This window comes from Rhineura floridana, chromosome 1 (genome assembly GCF_030035675.1).
Source record: "Rhineura floridana isolate rRhiFlo1 chromosome 1, rRhiFlo1.hap2, whole genome shotgun sequence".
Taxonomy (NCBI): Eukaryota; Metazoa; Chordata; class Lepidosauria; order Squamata; family Rhineuridae; genus Rhineura; species Rhineura floridana.
In genome coordinates this window covers 2,586,828-2,600,351 of record NC_084480.1, presented here as the reverse complement: position 1 = coordinate 2,600,351, position 13,524 = coordinate 2,586,828, and the positions used below count along the sequence as shown (strand labels likewise).

The window sequence follows — 13,524 nt, the reverse complement described above, 5'->3', positions numbered from 1 at the left end:
AGTTGGAATGCACTCAAACGAATATTGTGTCTCTTCTTTTTCTTTGCAAATGGGTCAAGCAAAGGCGATGGAAAAGGCACTAGGCAGAAATATCTGGGTCGTTTTTCTCTGGACCAGTCACACTGCAATGAGTGGGACTTGTGCAAGGCAGCCAATTTACTCGCTTATGCTCAGGAGGAATCCCTTGTAGCTTGTGCCAGCATGTGGTTAATTAGATCTAATATGTGCAGCCTCAGTTCTTTGTTGTGATTATTAGGGGGAAATTGAACTTTGCCCTTATTAAGTGCCACTAACACTTCACTTGGAGACTGAGGTTCACTTTTGGGCATCAAAGATTCCAAAGAACTCCCCCCCCCCAGTATGCTGAACATTTCTGCTCCATATTTTATCTAACACAACGTAGCTCATGCTTCTCACACGACTTTGGATGTGGCCAGAGCTTTGAACAACTTGGGTAGTCAAAGGGACTCCTAAACAAAAGCAAGATCCGTCCAGGAAAATGCACGCACCCAGTCAAATGTAATAAAACACCACCATGAGACAGCATTTGGGTTTATGTTCTTGCATGGCACAAATGCTGAACGCTGTATGTTCCAGGGTCATGCTGTCAATGGGACTAATGTTTGCCAAAATATTTTAGCAGGAGATCTCGCCTGCTCATTCAATTACCTCTTTTGATTACTGCTGCTTCTGTTTTCTTGATACACATTTGGAGTTTGTTTACTGAGTGCAGTTGTAGAAAGGGTTAATGCGGTTGGGTATGTGTGCAGGTATGGGGGAGGGAAGGGGAATGCAGAAAAAAACTATTATAATTTAAAAGAATTAGTGAAAATGTAAACTATTAGTGATAAAAGAATAACATTGTAGCAGGACAAGTTAACAATGCGTGTGCAGCAAAGCGCACCCAGGGGTAGCAGTGCTGAGTGACGTAGCTTTTGCAAAGGCGTGCATAATGGAAAAGAGACATGACGAGCCAGGAAGACGGACAGCAAAGGACTCTTTCCGGACTTCTCTCTTTCTCTCAAGCTTTCATGGGACAAAACCCAGAAATTGAGCACTAAACTATTTAAAGGACTGGGCTCTGCATGCTTTCTGGAACCCTGAGTCCCTGATGAATTGCACTGGCTGCCAATTAGCTATGAGGTAAGTTCAAGGTATTAGTATAGGTGAATACAAAGCCCTATAGAGTTTGGGACCAGGATACCTAAAATATTGTCTCATCCCTTATATAAAACACAAAAAATGAGCATCCCAACAAACCCAAGTAAAAAAGTGAAACATCGCAAAATCCTGGCTTTTTTTTTTTTATTAAAGCCCAGTGCAGTTTAGCCTGCTTGTATTCTAGGCCTTCATCAGGGGCGGTAAAAAAAGAACAAGCCATCACAGAAAAAATATTTTTAAACCAATACAAATAATTAAACATTCAAAAATAAATATAAATAATTGTATATACGTACAGAATTCAAAATGAGAAAACAAACTTCGAAGATCTCTGGCAAGACAGTCAATATTTTCTCCTAACACCTCAGATCATCAGCTGAAGGCACCCAGTTATATACTTTATAAAAAAAACCCATAGCAACGGTGTTGCTGATTCAAATTAAGTTATCAAGGTGTGTTTTTTCCAGATAGGCATGACGTTGCAAAAATGAAGAATAAGGGAACGTCACCAAATCCCATACTTTATGAAAGAGGAAACACCACCTTATATACCCAACAGACCGCTGCGCTCTGCAGGAGAGGACCTCCGGCAGACACCTCTTCTCAAGAGGTCCGTTCCATACAGTGTAGGAATTGGAACTTTAGCTTGGAGGTGCCTGGCCTTTTGGATATCCCTCTTGCTGCATAGTAGGCAAGTGCCATCTCTCATATCTTTTCATGCCTATTAAAGACCTAACTTTTTTCAACAAGCTTTTCATGTGGTGATTCTTATTCCAGACTGTATCTGTATTCAACCTGTAGTTTTGTTTTTATTATCAAATTGCTCTGGGGTTCTTTATCAGAAGCAATTCACAAAATAAATAAGTAAGGAAGTAGAGTGCCTCTTTGTTCTCTTGAGATCAGCAAACAAAGCTCTGCCCTGAGTTGCTTTGTTTGCGGCAGTGAAATCTTGCAGCGTCACAGGAGAGGCTCTTTCAGGTTTGACACCCTCTGACAGGATTTTTAAAAAAGTTTTATTTATTATCCTCCTCCCCCCAAAAAGCGCACAATGCACACTCTACTCTGGATTCCAAAGTACTTGAAAAACAATGACAAGAACCTGTTACCACCCCCACCCCAAAACAGTTTCAGGTATTCTATCACATTTCTTTTTAGATTTCATAGGTCTTTAAAGGTCAAACCATAACTGACCATGTGTGAATGGCAATTCATTGAGTGGTCCTGGTTGCTTCCCAGGAGAGACTCTGGGTTCCATTTGGGTGTTTTTTGTGGAGCTTCGGCCAGTAGCTGAAAACTCTGTTGTTCTCCAACTCTAGCTGGTCCTGATTGACTCTGGTTTCACATGTCTCTCCACTGATGGTTTGTAGGTTTTGCACTCACACTACAAGCATATGCATATTTCTGTCATGACTGAATTGATGCAGGTGGAGGTGTCCAGGGCACCATTAGGTCCTATTAGATGGGAGCGGTTTCAGTTCCTGCAGCATAAGGGGCAGGATGGTTGCAGTACATGACCCTTGCCCACCACAGCTTATAAGGGCCAGACTGTTTGGGGCAAGGGTGTTGGCTGGGTGAGTGAGTAAACGGGGTGCTGAATGCCTCGTTGACTCGCTCAACTGTGAGTTGAAAAACTCACAGTTCTAGTTCTGCAGTCTTCCATTGTACTGTCTTGCATTTTGGATCACTGCGGGCACCTTAAACTACATAGGGTGCAAACCTGGAGTTTCCTGGTCAGGGCACCTTCATTTAGCATGTTCTGTCAGAAGTGTCTTCATCGATACATGTATTTCTTTTTGGCATGAGAGAAAGCTTTCAAGCACTATAACAAGTGCTGCAAAAGCTATTATTAGGATGGTAATTTTACTAATAATGGTTCTAGTCCATTGGGAACCTCTCTTGCCTGAGCCCCGCTGGAAGGAATGAGAGTTACACCAGACAGGTAACAGAAGGCAAGGCTGTTAACAGAGACAGGGGATGCAACTGTAGTTAGAAGTGAAAAGAAGATTTTTTTCCCCTCCCCTCTCTTAAAATGTGGCTTTGCAGAAATGATTTATGCATTTAGATATACAAATTATCTAAGCTTAAAATGACTTCAGGAGTGATGGCCATAAGCAGATTAGTGTCAGGATTGTAAAAGATGCCTGGAGGAAATTGGTACCCAAATCATGGCATCCTATCAAATACAAAAATCCATTATCTTAGAAACTACAAGAATTGTCAGGCTTGCACTCGCTATATGATGCCCTGAGTGGCTTGTGTTTCTGTGCTTGCTTGCCTTCCTGTGTCTAAGTAGAATTTTTAAGCAGGAAATAGAGGTGGTAATAAATAATAACCAAGGGTTGCAAAGCTTGTCAGAGAATTCACACCAAAATTTAGATTGGAGATGCAGCTCCTGTGACTTCTCAGGGCATCTCTCTCTCCCTCTCCCCGCCCCCAGGTGTGGCGTGTGTGTAAACTCTCCACCAGTCTAAGAACCTGCTACGGGCAGGGGAAAGAGCCTTCATTTCAGTTGGCAACATCATTAGAGTCAATAGTCAAGAAAATATCTGGAGTGACCTTGGGGAAGCCTCTCTTAACAAACCTTTCTTAAGCCACATTTGCTGGTGACATAAAGGGCACTTAGCAGAGTTTGCCCTTGAGTTTAACATTCTGGCTTTCAAGGCTATTAGCAGAAGGCATTTCTGTTGCTTGTGCTGGGATGGATTGTCTCTGGATTGCATCTAGCCATGTGATTTGCAAAACTGTTGTCTCTGGAATGCTGGCATTGATAGGAATTATAAAAATTATTCTTGCTTAAGCAGTTACTCGCCTCCTCCTTCTCCTTCCTGCTCTATGTATGCTGTTGGGAAGCTGGCGGTATCAGTCATCATACGCAGAATGTAGTTAGAGCAGCTCTCACGCCGTCTCAAACAGCGGCAATAACAGAGTCCCACGTCAAATTCATCATCACACGGAACTCCTGCAGAAGCCTAGAGCAGGTTGCAGGGTGGAGATTGGAAAGTCCCCTTTCAGAAGAGCAGACCTCCGAGTGTATCATGGGCTAGGAGCAAATTGAAGGTGGATGCCTCCATCATACCCTACTTCCCTGTCTCGAAGCTGACAGAAGGGGAACCTGCAGCCCTCCAGATGTTGCTAGACTGCAACTCCCATCAGTCCTAGCCAGCATGGCTCATCTTCAGTTATGATGGGAGCTATTGTCCCTACAGTAGCTGGAGGGCCGCAGGTTCCCCATTCTTGGCCTGCATGGTGCTCCCGTGCAGGAGGATGGAATTTCTTTACTTTCACACAAGCATTTGCACTGCCTGTTTCAAGCATGTCTGGAGAAAGTGCAGTGAGCTACCCTTGGATTGGTCAGTTCTGGTTTCACCATACATTACCAGTGGTGTTGGAGGAGAGCTTTGCACATACCATGGACTGCGAAAAAGACAAATAATTGGGTGTTAGAACAAATTAAACCAGAGCTGTCACTAGAAGCTAAAATGATGAAACTGAGCTTATCATACTTTGGACACATCACGAGAAGACATGATTCACTAGAAAAGACAGTAATGCTGGGAAAAACAGAAGGGAGTAGAAAAAGAGGAAGGCCAAACAAGAGATGGATTGATTCTGTAAAGGAAGCCACAGACCTGAACTTCCAAGATCTGAACAGGGTGGTTCATGACAGATGCTCTTGGAGGTCGCTGATTCATAGGGTCGCTATAAGTCGAAATTGACTTTAAGGCACATAACAACAACAACCAATGGTCAACATAAGAACATAGGAAACTGCCTTAATCTGAGTCGGCCGGTAATTCTTTATTGTTATGGTCAGTGACCAGCATGGCTTAATCTGAGTCAGATTCTTGGTCCATCTAGCTCAGTATTGTCTACACTGACTGGCAGAGGCTCTGCAAGGATTAAGTCATTGGGGGTTGAACCTGGGACCTTCTGCATGCAAAGCAGTTGCTCTGTCACTGGGCTGTGGCTCTTCCCCTAAGTGCAAAATGCAGAGCATGTGGGAGGAGGAGTGTTGTGCAGAGGTGTTTTTTTTTAATGAAAGGAGGAGTGCTTAATTAATACGGGCCTCCCACCTGCAAGTGGCATAGTCCAGGAACCAGTTCTCCACCTCAGTACGGTTAAAGAAATCAGGTATTGCATGTCTTCAGAGTGCTTTGACAATTCCGCTTTCCTATTCATAGGGCCACCATAAATCACAATCGACTTGAAGGCAATCCATCATCATCACCCCCCACAAGAGCACCTCTGACTCCTATTCCGGAGTGTGAGAACTTGAGGCTGATGGTGACTGACTCAAGGCCTCTCAGCAAGTCCAAGGCTGGCTGAGCCAAGGCCCAGACCCGGACTGCTCCTCAGTCTGCCGCCTCCTGGTTCGGGGTGCAGGCTGCAATTGTGTCTTCTCTAGCAATCCCAACATTGTCTTGAAAACAGTTGAGAATGCACCAAGAAGGGAGCCTATTTTTATTTAGTAAATACTACTTCTTCTTTTTTTACAGAACTGCAGTTTTGATTTATAGGCACCTCAGCAGTGCTCCCAGGAAGACTTGCAGAGGTTTAACTACATTTTCTCAGCATCACACCAAGCCCAATAAACAGGTGTCCATGAGTGTGGCACACATTCTCACTCCGTTATAAAAAGGGTTTTATGAGAGTGGAAGACCCCTTGGCTGGCTAGAGCAGATCATGTAGGGCCAGGCCCCTGCGTGGTGGACACTTCTGCACTTCCTCTTCCTCTTCAAGTTGTTAGACTTCAGTTGTCAGCTGTTTAGCTGTGAAGCTTTATGTGTGGCTCTGAGAGAAAACTATCTCTTTAACTACCGCAGTGTCATAAACGGCAGTCTGTTAAACCATGCCGATTCAACAACTGTTTTGCCAAGACCCTGAGTATGATTGGCTGAAAAGGGGTGCTGATTACTCAAGAGGAAAATGGCTTGCCAAGGGCCTGAATTAATTTTAGTTTTTTGCCTAATCCGGGTTGAAGCGTTTGCTGCGCCCACACTTCAGGTTGTGAACATGGGGCTTGTTGCAAAAAGCCGTTAGCTGGTTTACCAAGCCATTGAATGTCCATAAAAAGGGGCCCTTTCAAAATTTAACCTGGTTACGGTCCCTGGTGTACGTGTAACTGGTAGCTGCCCTACTTTCAAGAGAAATTCAGGCAGAATGCGAAATGAAATATATGAAGAAAAAAAGTCTCCTCAAATGCTATATGACTCAATACTGAGTTGTGTCATATCTGAGAAGTCTTTTCCCAGCCTGTGTGCAATTTTTTTGGCTTTTGTGGTGCTACTTTTTCACTCGTCATCCTTCATCTGGAGTACTGTGGCCCTTTCTGGGTGCCAGACTTTAAGACGGATTGTAGACCAACTGGAACGGGTTCTTCATTGGAGGCAACAAAGCAGGGCTGTAGCTCAGTGGTAGAGTTACTGCTTTGCATGCAGAAGGTCCAATCCCTAGGGGCATCTCCAGGTAGGGCTGGAAGAAGCTCCTTGTCTGAAACCCTGGAGAGCCGCTGCCGGTCTGTGTAGACAATACTGAGCTAGATGGACTGATGGTCTGTGACGCAGTAGAAGGCAACTTCCTGTGTTCCTCAGATAAGGCCGGGAGTCTGAAATAACGAAGTCTTATGAGGGAAGTTGAAGGAACTGGTTATATTTAGCTTGGAGAAGAGAAGGCCGTGGAGACTTGAAGGGGTGGTGTCATATAGAAGAGGACAAAGACTTGTCCCAGAAATGGAAAAATGGACTGCCTTCGATCCCAACTCATGGCGACCCTATGAATAGGGTTTTTCATGGTAAGTGGTATTCAGAGTGGTGTCCCAGAAGGCAGCACTAAATGGTTCTTGTGTAAGTTTGGTCAAACTTTAAGTAAGAGTAATTCAGCACTGGAACCTTTGATTGGATGCCCCATAATGAGGTGGGGATGTGATTGTAGAATCCAGAAGTGGCACAGAGTGGGGCGCACCACTTTAAACCACAGGATGGCATCACATCAATGTAAAAATGCCACCCTGCAAGGCGAGAACTAGCATAGCTGGGAGTGAGCAGGGCAAGAAACGTTCTCCCTGATACACTTGAAAATACAAACAAACAGAGGTTGATATCTAAAAATGGACCCCCCCCCCCCCACACACACACCTTTCAGCCAGAACTGGTAGAGTTCATATGACCACTTGAGGATTTTAGAGCCTTGTTCTGCTGCAGCTGTAGACCAAAGATTAATGTCCCCGTGAGTGGCAGTATAGTGACTTGTAATACTGTTAGATCACAAAAAGAGCAAATGGAATGGGAGCCCCTATCTTGCTTCCTTTCAGGCAGCCAAAATTGTATGGGCAGTGTCAACGCATATGGCTTGCCCCTTTGTAGTTTTCATTTCAGAGCCTCAAATTACACAGAGTGGCAAACTTCACTCACAATTGTCCTGGTGTTTCTGCACCTGAGCCGCAGAATGTGTGAGCTGGCAGCAGAAATTGCCATAGGTAATTTTCTGAATATTAACATGCATGTTTGCTAAAATTCCAGCATAACATGGGGGCCTGCTGTAGAGAGGTAGGAGTATCCACATGTGCTTAAATCTCATCATATAAATGGAAATCTACACTTAAATGTGTTTAGGAGTGTATGAAACCTTTCTTTATTTTCGGTGATATTTCTGCCGTCCTGTGTGTTAATCCCTCCTGTCTGGACGCTTATCTTCAAAAGCAGAATGGTGTGTTATTCTTATTGCTTTAATTGTGTATTGTGCTTGCCCTTCAAAAGCACATGAAAAAATGGAACTGGACTGCCTTCAAGTCGATCCCGACTTATGGCAACCCTGTGAATAGGGTTTTCATGATAAGCGGCATTCAGAGGGGGTTTACCATTGCCTTCCTCTCAGGCTGAGCGGCAGTGACTGGCCCAAAGTCACCCGGTGAGCTATTGTGAACTCATGCAAATTTGTATCAGTGTTGCATGTTGCTTTAATTGCATAACAGCTTGCAGAATTATGGCTCTTCACGAAGCCAATACTATATTTGCAGTGCTGCTGCCTGCTTGAGACACTTCCTTCCTTCCTTCCTTCCTTCCTTCCTTCCTTCCTTCCTTCCTTCCTTCCTTCCTTCCTTCCTTCCTTCCTTCCTTCCTTCCTTCCTTCCTTCCTTCATTTATTTATTTATTTAAGTGTTTTGTGTATTGCCCTTCACCAGTAGTAGTGGGCTTCTGCTGGGAGGAAGGGCAGGATATAAATAAAATAAAAATAAATAAATAATAGTCCTCATAAAAATATAAAACACTACAGTAGAAATCAGTACAAACACAATACAAGTCAAACTTGTCCATAATGCTAGATATGATCTTTTCATTGTGGGAGCAGAAAATCACAGATCTGTCAGTTTGATTTTTACCCTTCCTCCAATAGTTCAGCTTGATGCACTCTCCTTGCCTCTCCTGCCCTGTCCTGTCCTCCTCGTCTCCTCATCCTAACAAACCTGTGAGGCAGACTGAGGTGAGAGTCACTGGCTCAGGGCCACCTTTTGCCTTGCTGTATCAGACCATAGGTCTGTTTAGCCCAGCACTGTCTTTGCCACAGAGACCAAGCAGACACTTCCCGGAAGTCTACCAACCAGGGCCTGAGAGCAACCACTCTCCCCTGCTGATCCTCCACCACTCACTCAGTGATTGGCATGTTGTGCTGCTGAATCTGGAAGGTCCAAGCAGCCGTTGTGAATAGCAGCCAGAGCTAGACCTCCCCTTCTCAATGAACTTGCCTAAATTCCCTCTGAAAGCCCTCAAAGCCACTGAGCATTACCACATCCTGTGCCAGCGCATTCCATACCTTAATTATGTATGTGACCAAGTGCTTCCATTTTTCTGTCCTAAATCTCCTGCCAATCAGCTGGTGGCTTTAGAGAGAGTTGAAGCTTCATCTCCTTGGTCTTACGTGCAGCATCCTCACTGCTGCCCCACCCCTCCCCCAGATTCCAGACATTTATGGGTATGTTGCTGCATGCCCCCACACTAATGAATGTGCCCCTTACCCATCACCAAAGGCTGACGATACCTTTGTCTACTTATTCAGAGGGACAGAATTTTGCTTTGAGGAGCAGAGTATGGGTTCATTCTTTTTATATAACATCCAGGGGTGTAGTTGTTCAGGGTCTCGGGGGGTCTTAGATACCTTATTTTTTGGGGAGCAGGGTCCCTATGTCTACAGCATCCTAGGAGCCAATCAGCATGAAAGGGGAGTCTTCTGACATATTTCATTGTCCTTTCCTGCTGATTGGAGCCAATCAGAGTGAAAGGAGGTGAGTCAGCCACTAAGAAGACTCTTTTCCAGAGCTTGGAGAAGTTACTTTTTTGAACTACAGCTCCCATCAGCCTAATCCAGTGGCCATGTTGCCTAGGGCTGATGGGAGTTGTAGTTCAAAAAAGTAACTTTTCCAAGCTCTGCTCTTTTCAGCAGCCAACACTCACCTTTCATGCTGTTTGGCTCCTAAGGATGTCTGTTGCTGTGGGAGCAGGCATTAACAAGGATCCCATTCTCAATCTAGCCGCAAAAAAGAGGGAGAGGGTTATGTCTGTGACTATCATGAAGGGACCCTGAACTTCTGAATTCGTCACTACTAATAACATCTATAGCCTGATCCTCTTCAAGAAACTCAAGAAGATGGCCTGGATACTGTGTGTGAGCAGAGGCTGGATGTGAAACGGCCTGTTCCTTCCCTCCTTTCTGTTCGTCTCCTGTCTCTGGGCTCCAACGCAGGTAGCTTTTCTGGGAGTGCATTGCTTGCGCGATGGCTCTGCTAATCGCCTGTCACTTGCCGAGCGAAGCTGACCTTCCTTGTCGTCTTTTCCTCCTCCCAGTGGGGTTGGCTAAGCTTCTCACATGCTCAGTGCTCTGCAGATGGGCTTTTTGTCACTGGTTAATAATTCAGTCACACACCAGGCTGGGCCCTGCGGGAAGAGGGTTTCTTTTAACAAGGACTGGGGCTGGAGCTGTGAGCAAAAGTCGACAGAGAGACGTTAGATGACCCAAAGAGGTCCATCTGCAGTACTCGGCCTCAGAAGAGGATTCTTTGTTATAACCTTGGGCGAAATCAGTGGGAGGTGCATCCCTCCAGCTACGGGCCCAAGGTTTCGTCACAGTGCTTGATGGTATCATCATTTTTTAAAAGAAATTATATCCCACCCTTCCTCCAAAAAGGAGCACACCTCAGGTTTCCTCAAAGTGCTTGCCAACAGGCACCCAGTGGGGCGTCCAAGGCATGGTTATGAGTTGAGCACCACTTCCTCCTTCAGGGTCTTGCCTTTCCTAGCCTTATAGAGCAGCCGTCGCCAACCTGGTGCCCTTTTGGACTGTAACCCCTGGGAAGGCGGACAAGCCAGTTCATAAATTCCTAGAGTCAGTGTTGCATCCTTGATTGTATACCGCCCAGAGAGCTTGCTACGGGCGGTATAGAAATCGAATCAAATAAATAAATAATAAATAAATAAATCCTTGAACATCCACCATCCACTTCCTTGGTTAGGAATATGGGAAGCTGCCTTAAACTGAGTCTGACCTTTGGTACACGTAGCTCAGTGCTGCCTACACTGACAGGCAGCGGATCTCCAGGGCTTCAGGAGGGAGTCTCTCCCAGCCTTTCCTGGAGATGCTGGGGATTGAACCTGTAGTCTCCTGCATGCAAAGCAGATGCTCTGCCCCTGAGCTCGGCTCTTCCTCCGTGCTCCCTTAATCTTACGCCTGCCCACCCTCCCCACCCACCTTGCTTGTTCTTCCCTGGGAGAGATTCTCCCTCTCTGGTACTTGAAAGATGCTGTCCTGCTCTTCACCCTCTTTGTTTCTGTGACGAAAACACAGCTGCTGCGAGAGGGCATGATTTCACTCTTTAGCCACATAAGACACTCCTTCCCCTCCCAAAACTGCGCCTTGCCGCGAGTGGCAAGGAGAACTTGAATGGTTCATGAAGGCAAGGTCAGAAGCTGGCCTTCCCGTGACTTGGAAGTGCAGGTCTGCCAGTCCTGCTTTCGCATGTCAACAAAACTTGGCAGTGAAAACCAAAGTAGACTCCAAAGCTTCCTAAGATCAAAGAGGGGTGAGGTAAACAAGATCCTTCACAACAAGTCAGACTTCACAGTGTTGCATTTATAATGCATCTCCATACTTGGTCATTATTGTTCTCGTTTCAGAGATGGAACGGACTGAACGTGTGAGAGAAATTTGGCTTGCCTGGGCAGACCCTGGGCATCCAACTCTGGTACGGAGGCAACCTGTCGGTAATAACTGTCTGCCCTGTTTAGACATCAGAGCAAACTGTTCTTGGCACAAGCCACAAAGTTGGGGGAGGATGTTGGCACATATAAGATGGAAGGCTGAGGATGTGCACAAGGTGCAGCCCAGGTGGCCACTGAGTTCAGAGGTAAATCTCCCTTTTGGGGGTGGGCATGTTGAAAAGCAGACCATTTATTTCTTTATTTACTTATATATATATATATATATATATATACATACACACACACACACACACACACACAGCCCCATAGCCAAAGCTCTCTGGGCGGTTTACAGACCTTTACAAAGGCCTGAAGTGAGAGATTAGCATGATACCTTTGCGGGGGTGAACTGTTCTCTCCTCAAAAGCTGCTTACAAGCCCAACGGTGTGCCACAGAGCGCTAAGTGTGGTTAATAATAATAATAATAATAATAGGCAGCCCTTCACCATTACATCCCAGGGCGTGTTACAGAAATTCAAAATACAGTATTAAAAACCATGAAAACACATTACATTCACAGGAATAGGGTGGGTCCTGACAACATAGATCTCAGGTGCCAAAGGCCAGGGTAAAGAGGTGCATCTTTGGCATTTACCGGAAACTGTATAGGAAAGGTGCCAGACACACCTCTGTAGGGTGGGAATTCCACAGCATAGGGGCTGCCACAGAGAAGGCCCTCTCCCGGGCCACCATCCCCCAAACTTCGGAGGGTGACGGAACTACCAAGAAGGCCCCCTCTTCTGCCGAGCAGATTTCTAGGGAAGGAGGCGGTCTGTCAGCTATTTGGGGCCTGACTCATTTAGGGCTTTAAAGGCTGATGTCGAGCACTTTGAATTGGGCCCAGAAATGACTGGTAACCAATGCAACCGTTTTACAAAAGAGCTTATATGAAAATGACCTCGCAGGCCTCACCTGGTCCGTGGCATGAGCAAAGGTGATGCCCTTGCAGCTTCCCTCTACATTACGGGCCCTCCCACTTCTGACATAAATTCTGGAAAGTTGCCCTCTCTTTGGCCAGGAAGCAAAGATGGAGGCTAGCTGGCTGGCAGCACTCGTGTTCCCATAACAACCGCCCTGTGTCTGCCATCCCCAGTGTCCCTTCTTACCAGTTTCCTGTGACCGAGGGCTGGTGCCTCCCCCTCTGTGCCCCGCTGCTACCTCTGCTCCTCTCCTCCCTTGTCAGTCTTGCAAACCCCCCCACGCCCCCCCCCCACTTCCTTGGCTGGCAAAGATGTGCAGTTACAGTAACTTGTCAAAGGTGATGTGGACGACTTTGATGGAATATTTCCCCCCTCCTTTAATTTTGCAGAAGGGCATTAGCAAAAGAATGCGCCTGGTTTTAATGGATTGTCTGACTAATATGGTCTGAAAGGGCCGGCCCAGGGGAATAGATTCCTAATGGTCCTGTCAAATTCTGAAGTGAGGCAGGAAAGGAATCAAGGAGGGAGGGGCAAGGGGCGAAATCCTCAAAAGTTTATAACTTGCTGAAGATCAAGAAAATACCCAAGCCAACCTCTGTGCCTCCCTCCCTCTCCCTTTTCTGCAGGGGGAGGGAGGCCGAAGAATCAGGCTCTGTTTTAGTTTTAAATGAGAGCTGCCTTTTCTCTTCTGTCTTGCTGCTGTCGAGAGAGAAAGAAGAGGAGCTCGGTGCAGGCTGGAAGGTGGCCCTTCTCGAGAAAGAGCATCAGAGGGGCGTGGCTGGGAGTAGAAAGCAGGGATTGGTGTATGCTCCAAACAGCAGTGACCCACTTAGGCCAGGCCAGGGAATCAGCATGCTGACAAGTGGATTTTTTTTTTAAAAAGACCTTTTATTTGGAAGAATAAATGAAATATACCTGCATTTGTAGTCCCCTTAGGTGTTGGATCACCTTACCCTGAACAGAGTCTTCCCTGTAGAATTAGTTTTTGGGAATTGTGTTTACCAGACTGAAGTGCTTCCATACCTCATTGGAGGTTGTTTTTGTTGTAACATACTTTTAGAACTTCATAAAGTTCAAATGGGGGAAAAAAATAGTCAGGTGGAATGTGGAGCTATCCTTTTTAAAATGGTTCCCTGTTTCATCTATTCTGCTTATAATGGGTTGATTTTCAAATAGTAGCAGGATTCATTTGACA

The 13,524-nt window shown here is 45.7% G+C and overlaps 1 protein-coding gene across 14 annotated transcripts in view; it reads left to right on the top strand.

Annotated features, from left to right (window-relative positions):
• The window catches only part of CNTFR (ciliary neurotrophic factor receptor), a 545,676-nt gene that overhangs the window by 251,646 nt on the left and 280,506 nt on the right, over positions 1-13,524 (top strand). For 4 of the 14 annotated variants that reach the window (XM_061613159.1, XM_061613092.1, XM_061613132.1 and 1 more), the window contains exon 2: positions 11,325-11,554. The exons of 7 other annotated variants lie outside the window; for them this stretch is intronic. The gene's annotated coding sequence lies outside the window, so the exon portion shown is untranslated. Of the gene's footprint in view, positions 1-6,621; positions 6,953-11,324; positions 11,555-13,524 lie in introns of those variants that run through there. 3 more of the 14 variants (XM_061613114.1, XM_061613107.1, XM_061613120.1) reach the window with 3 other exon arrangements.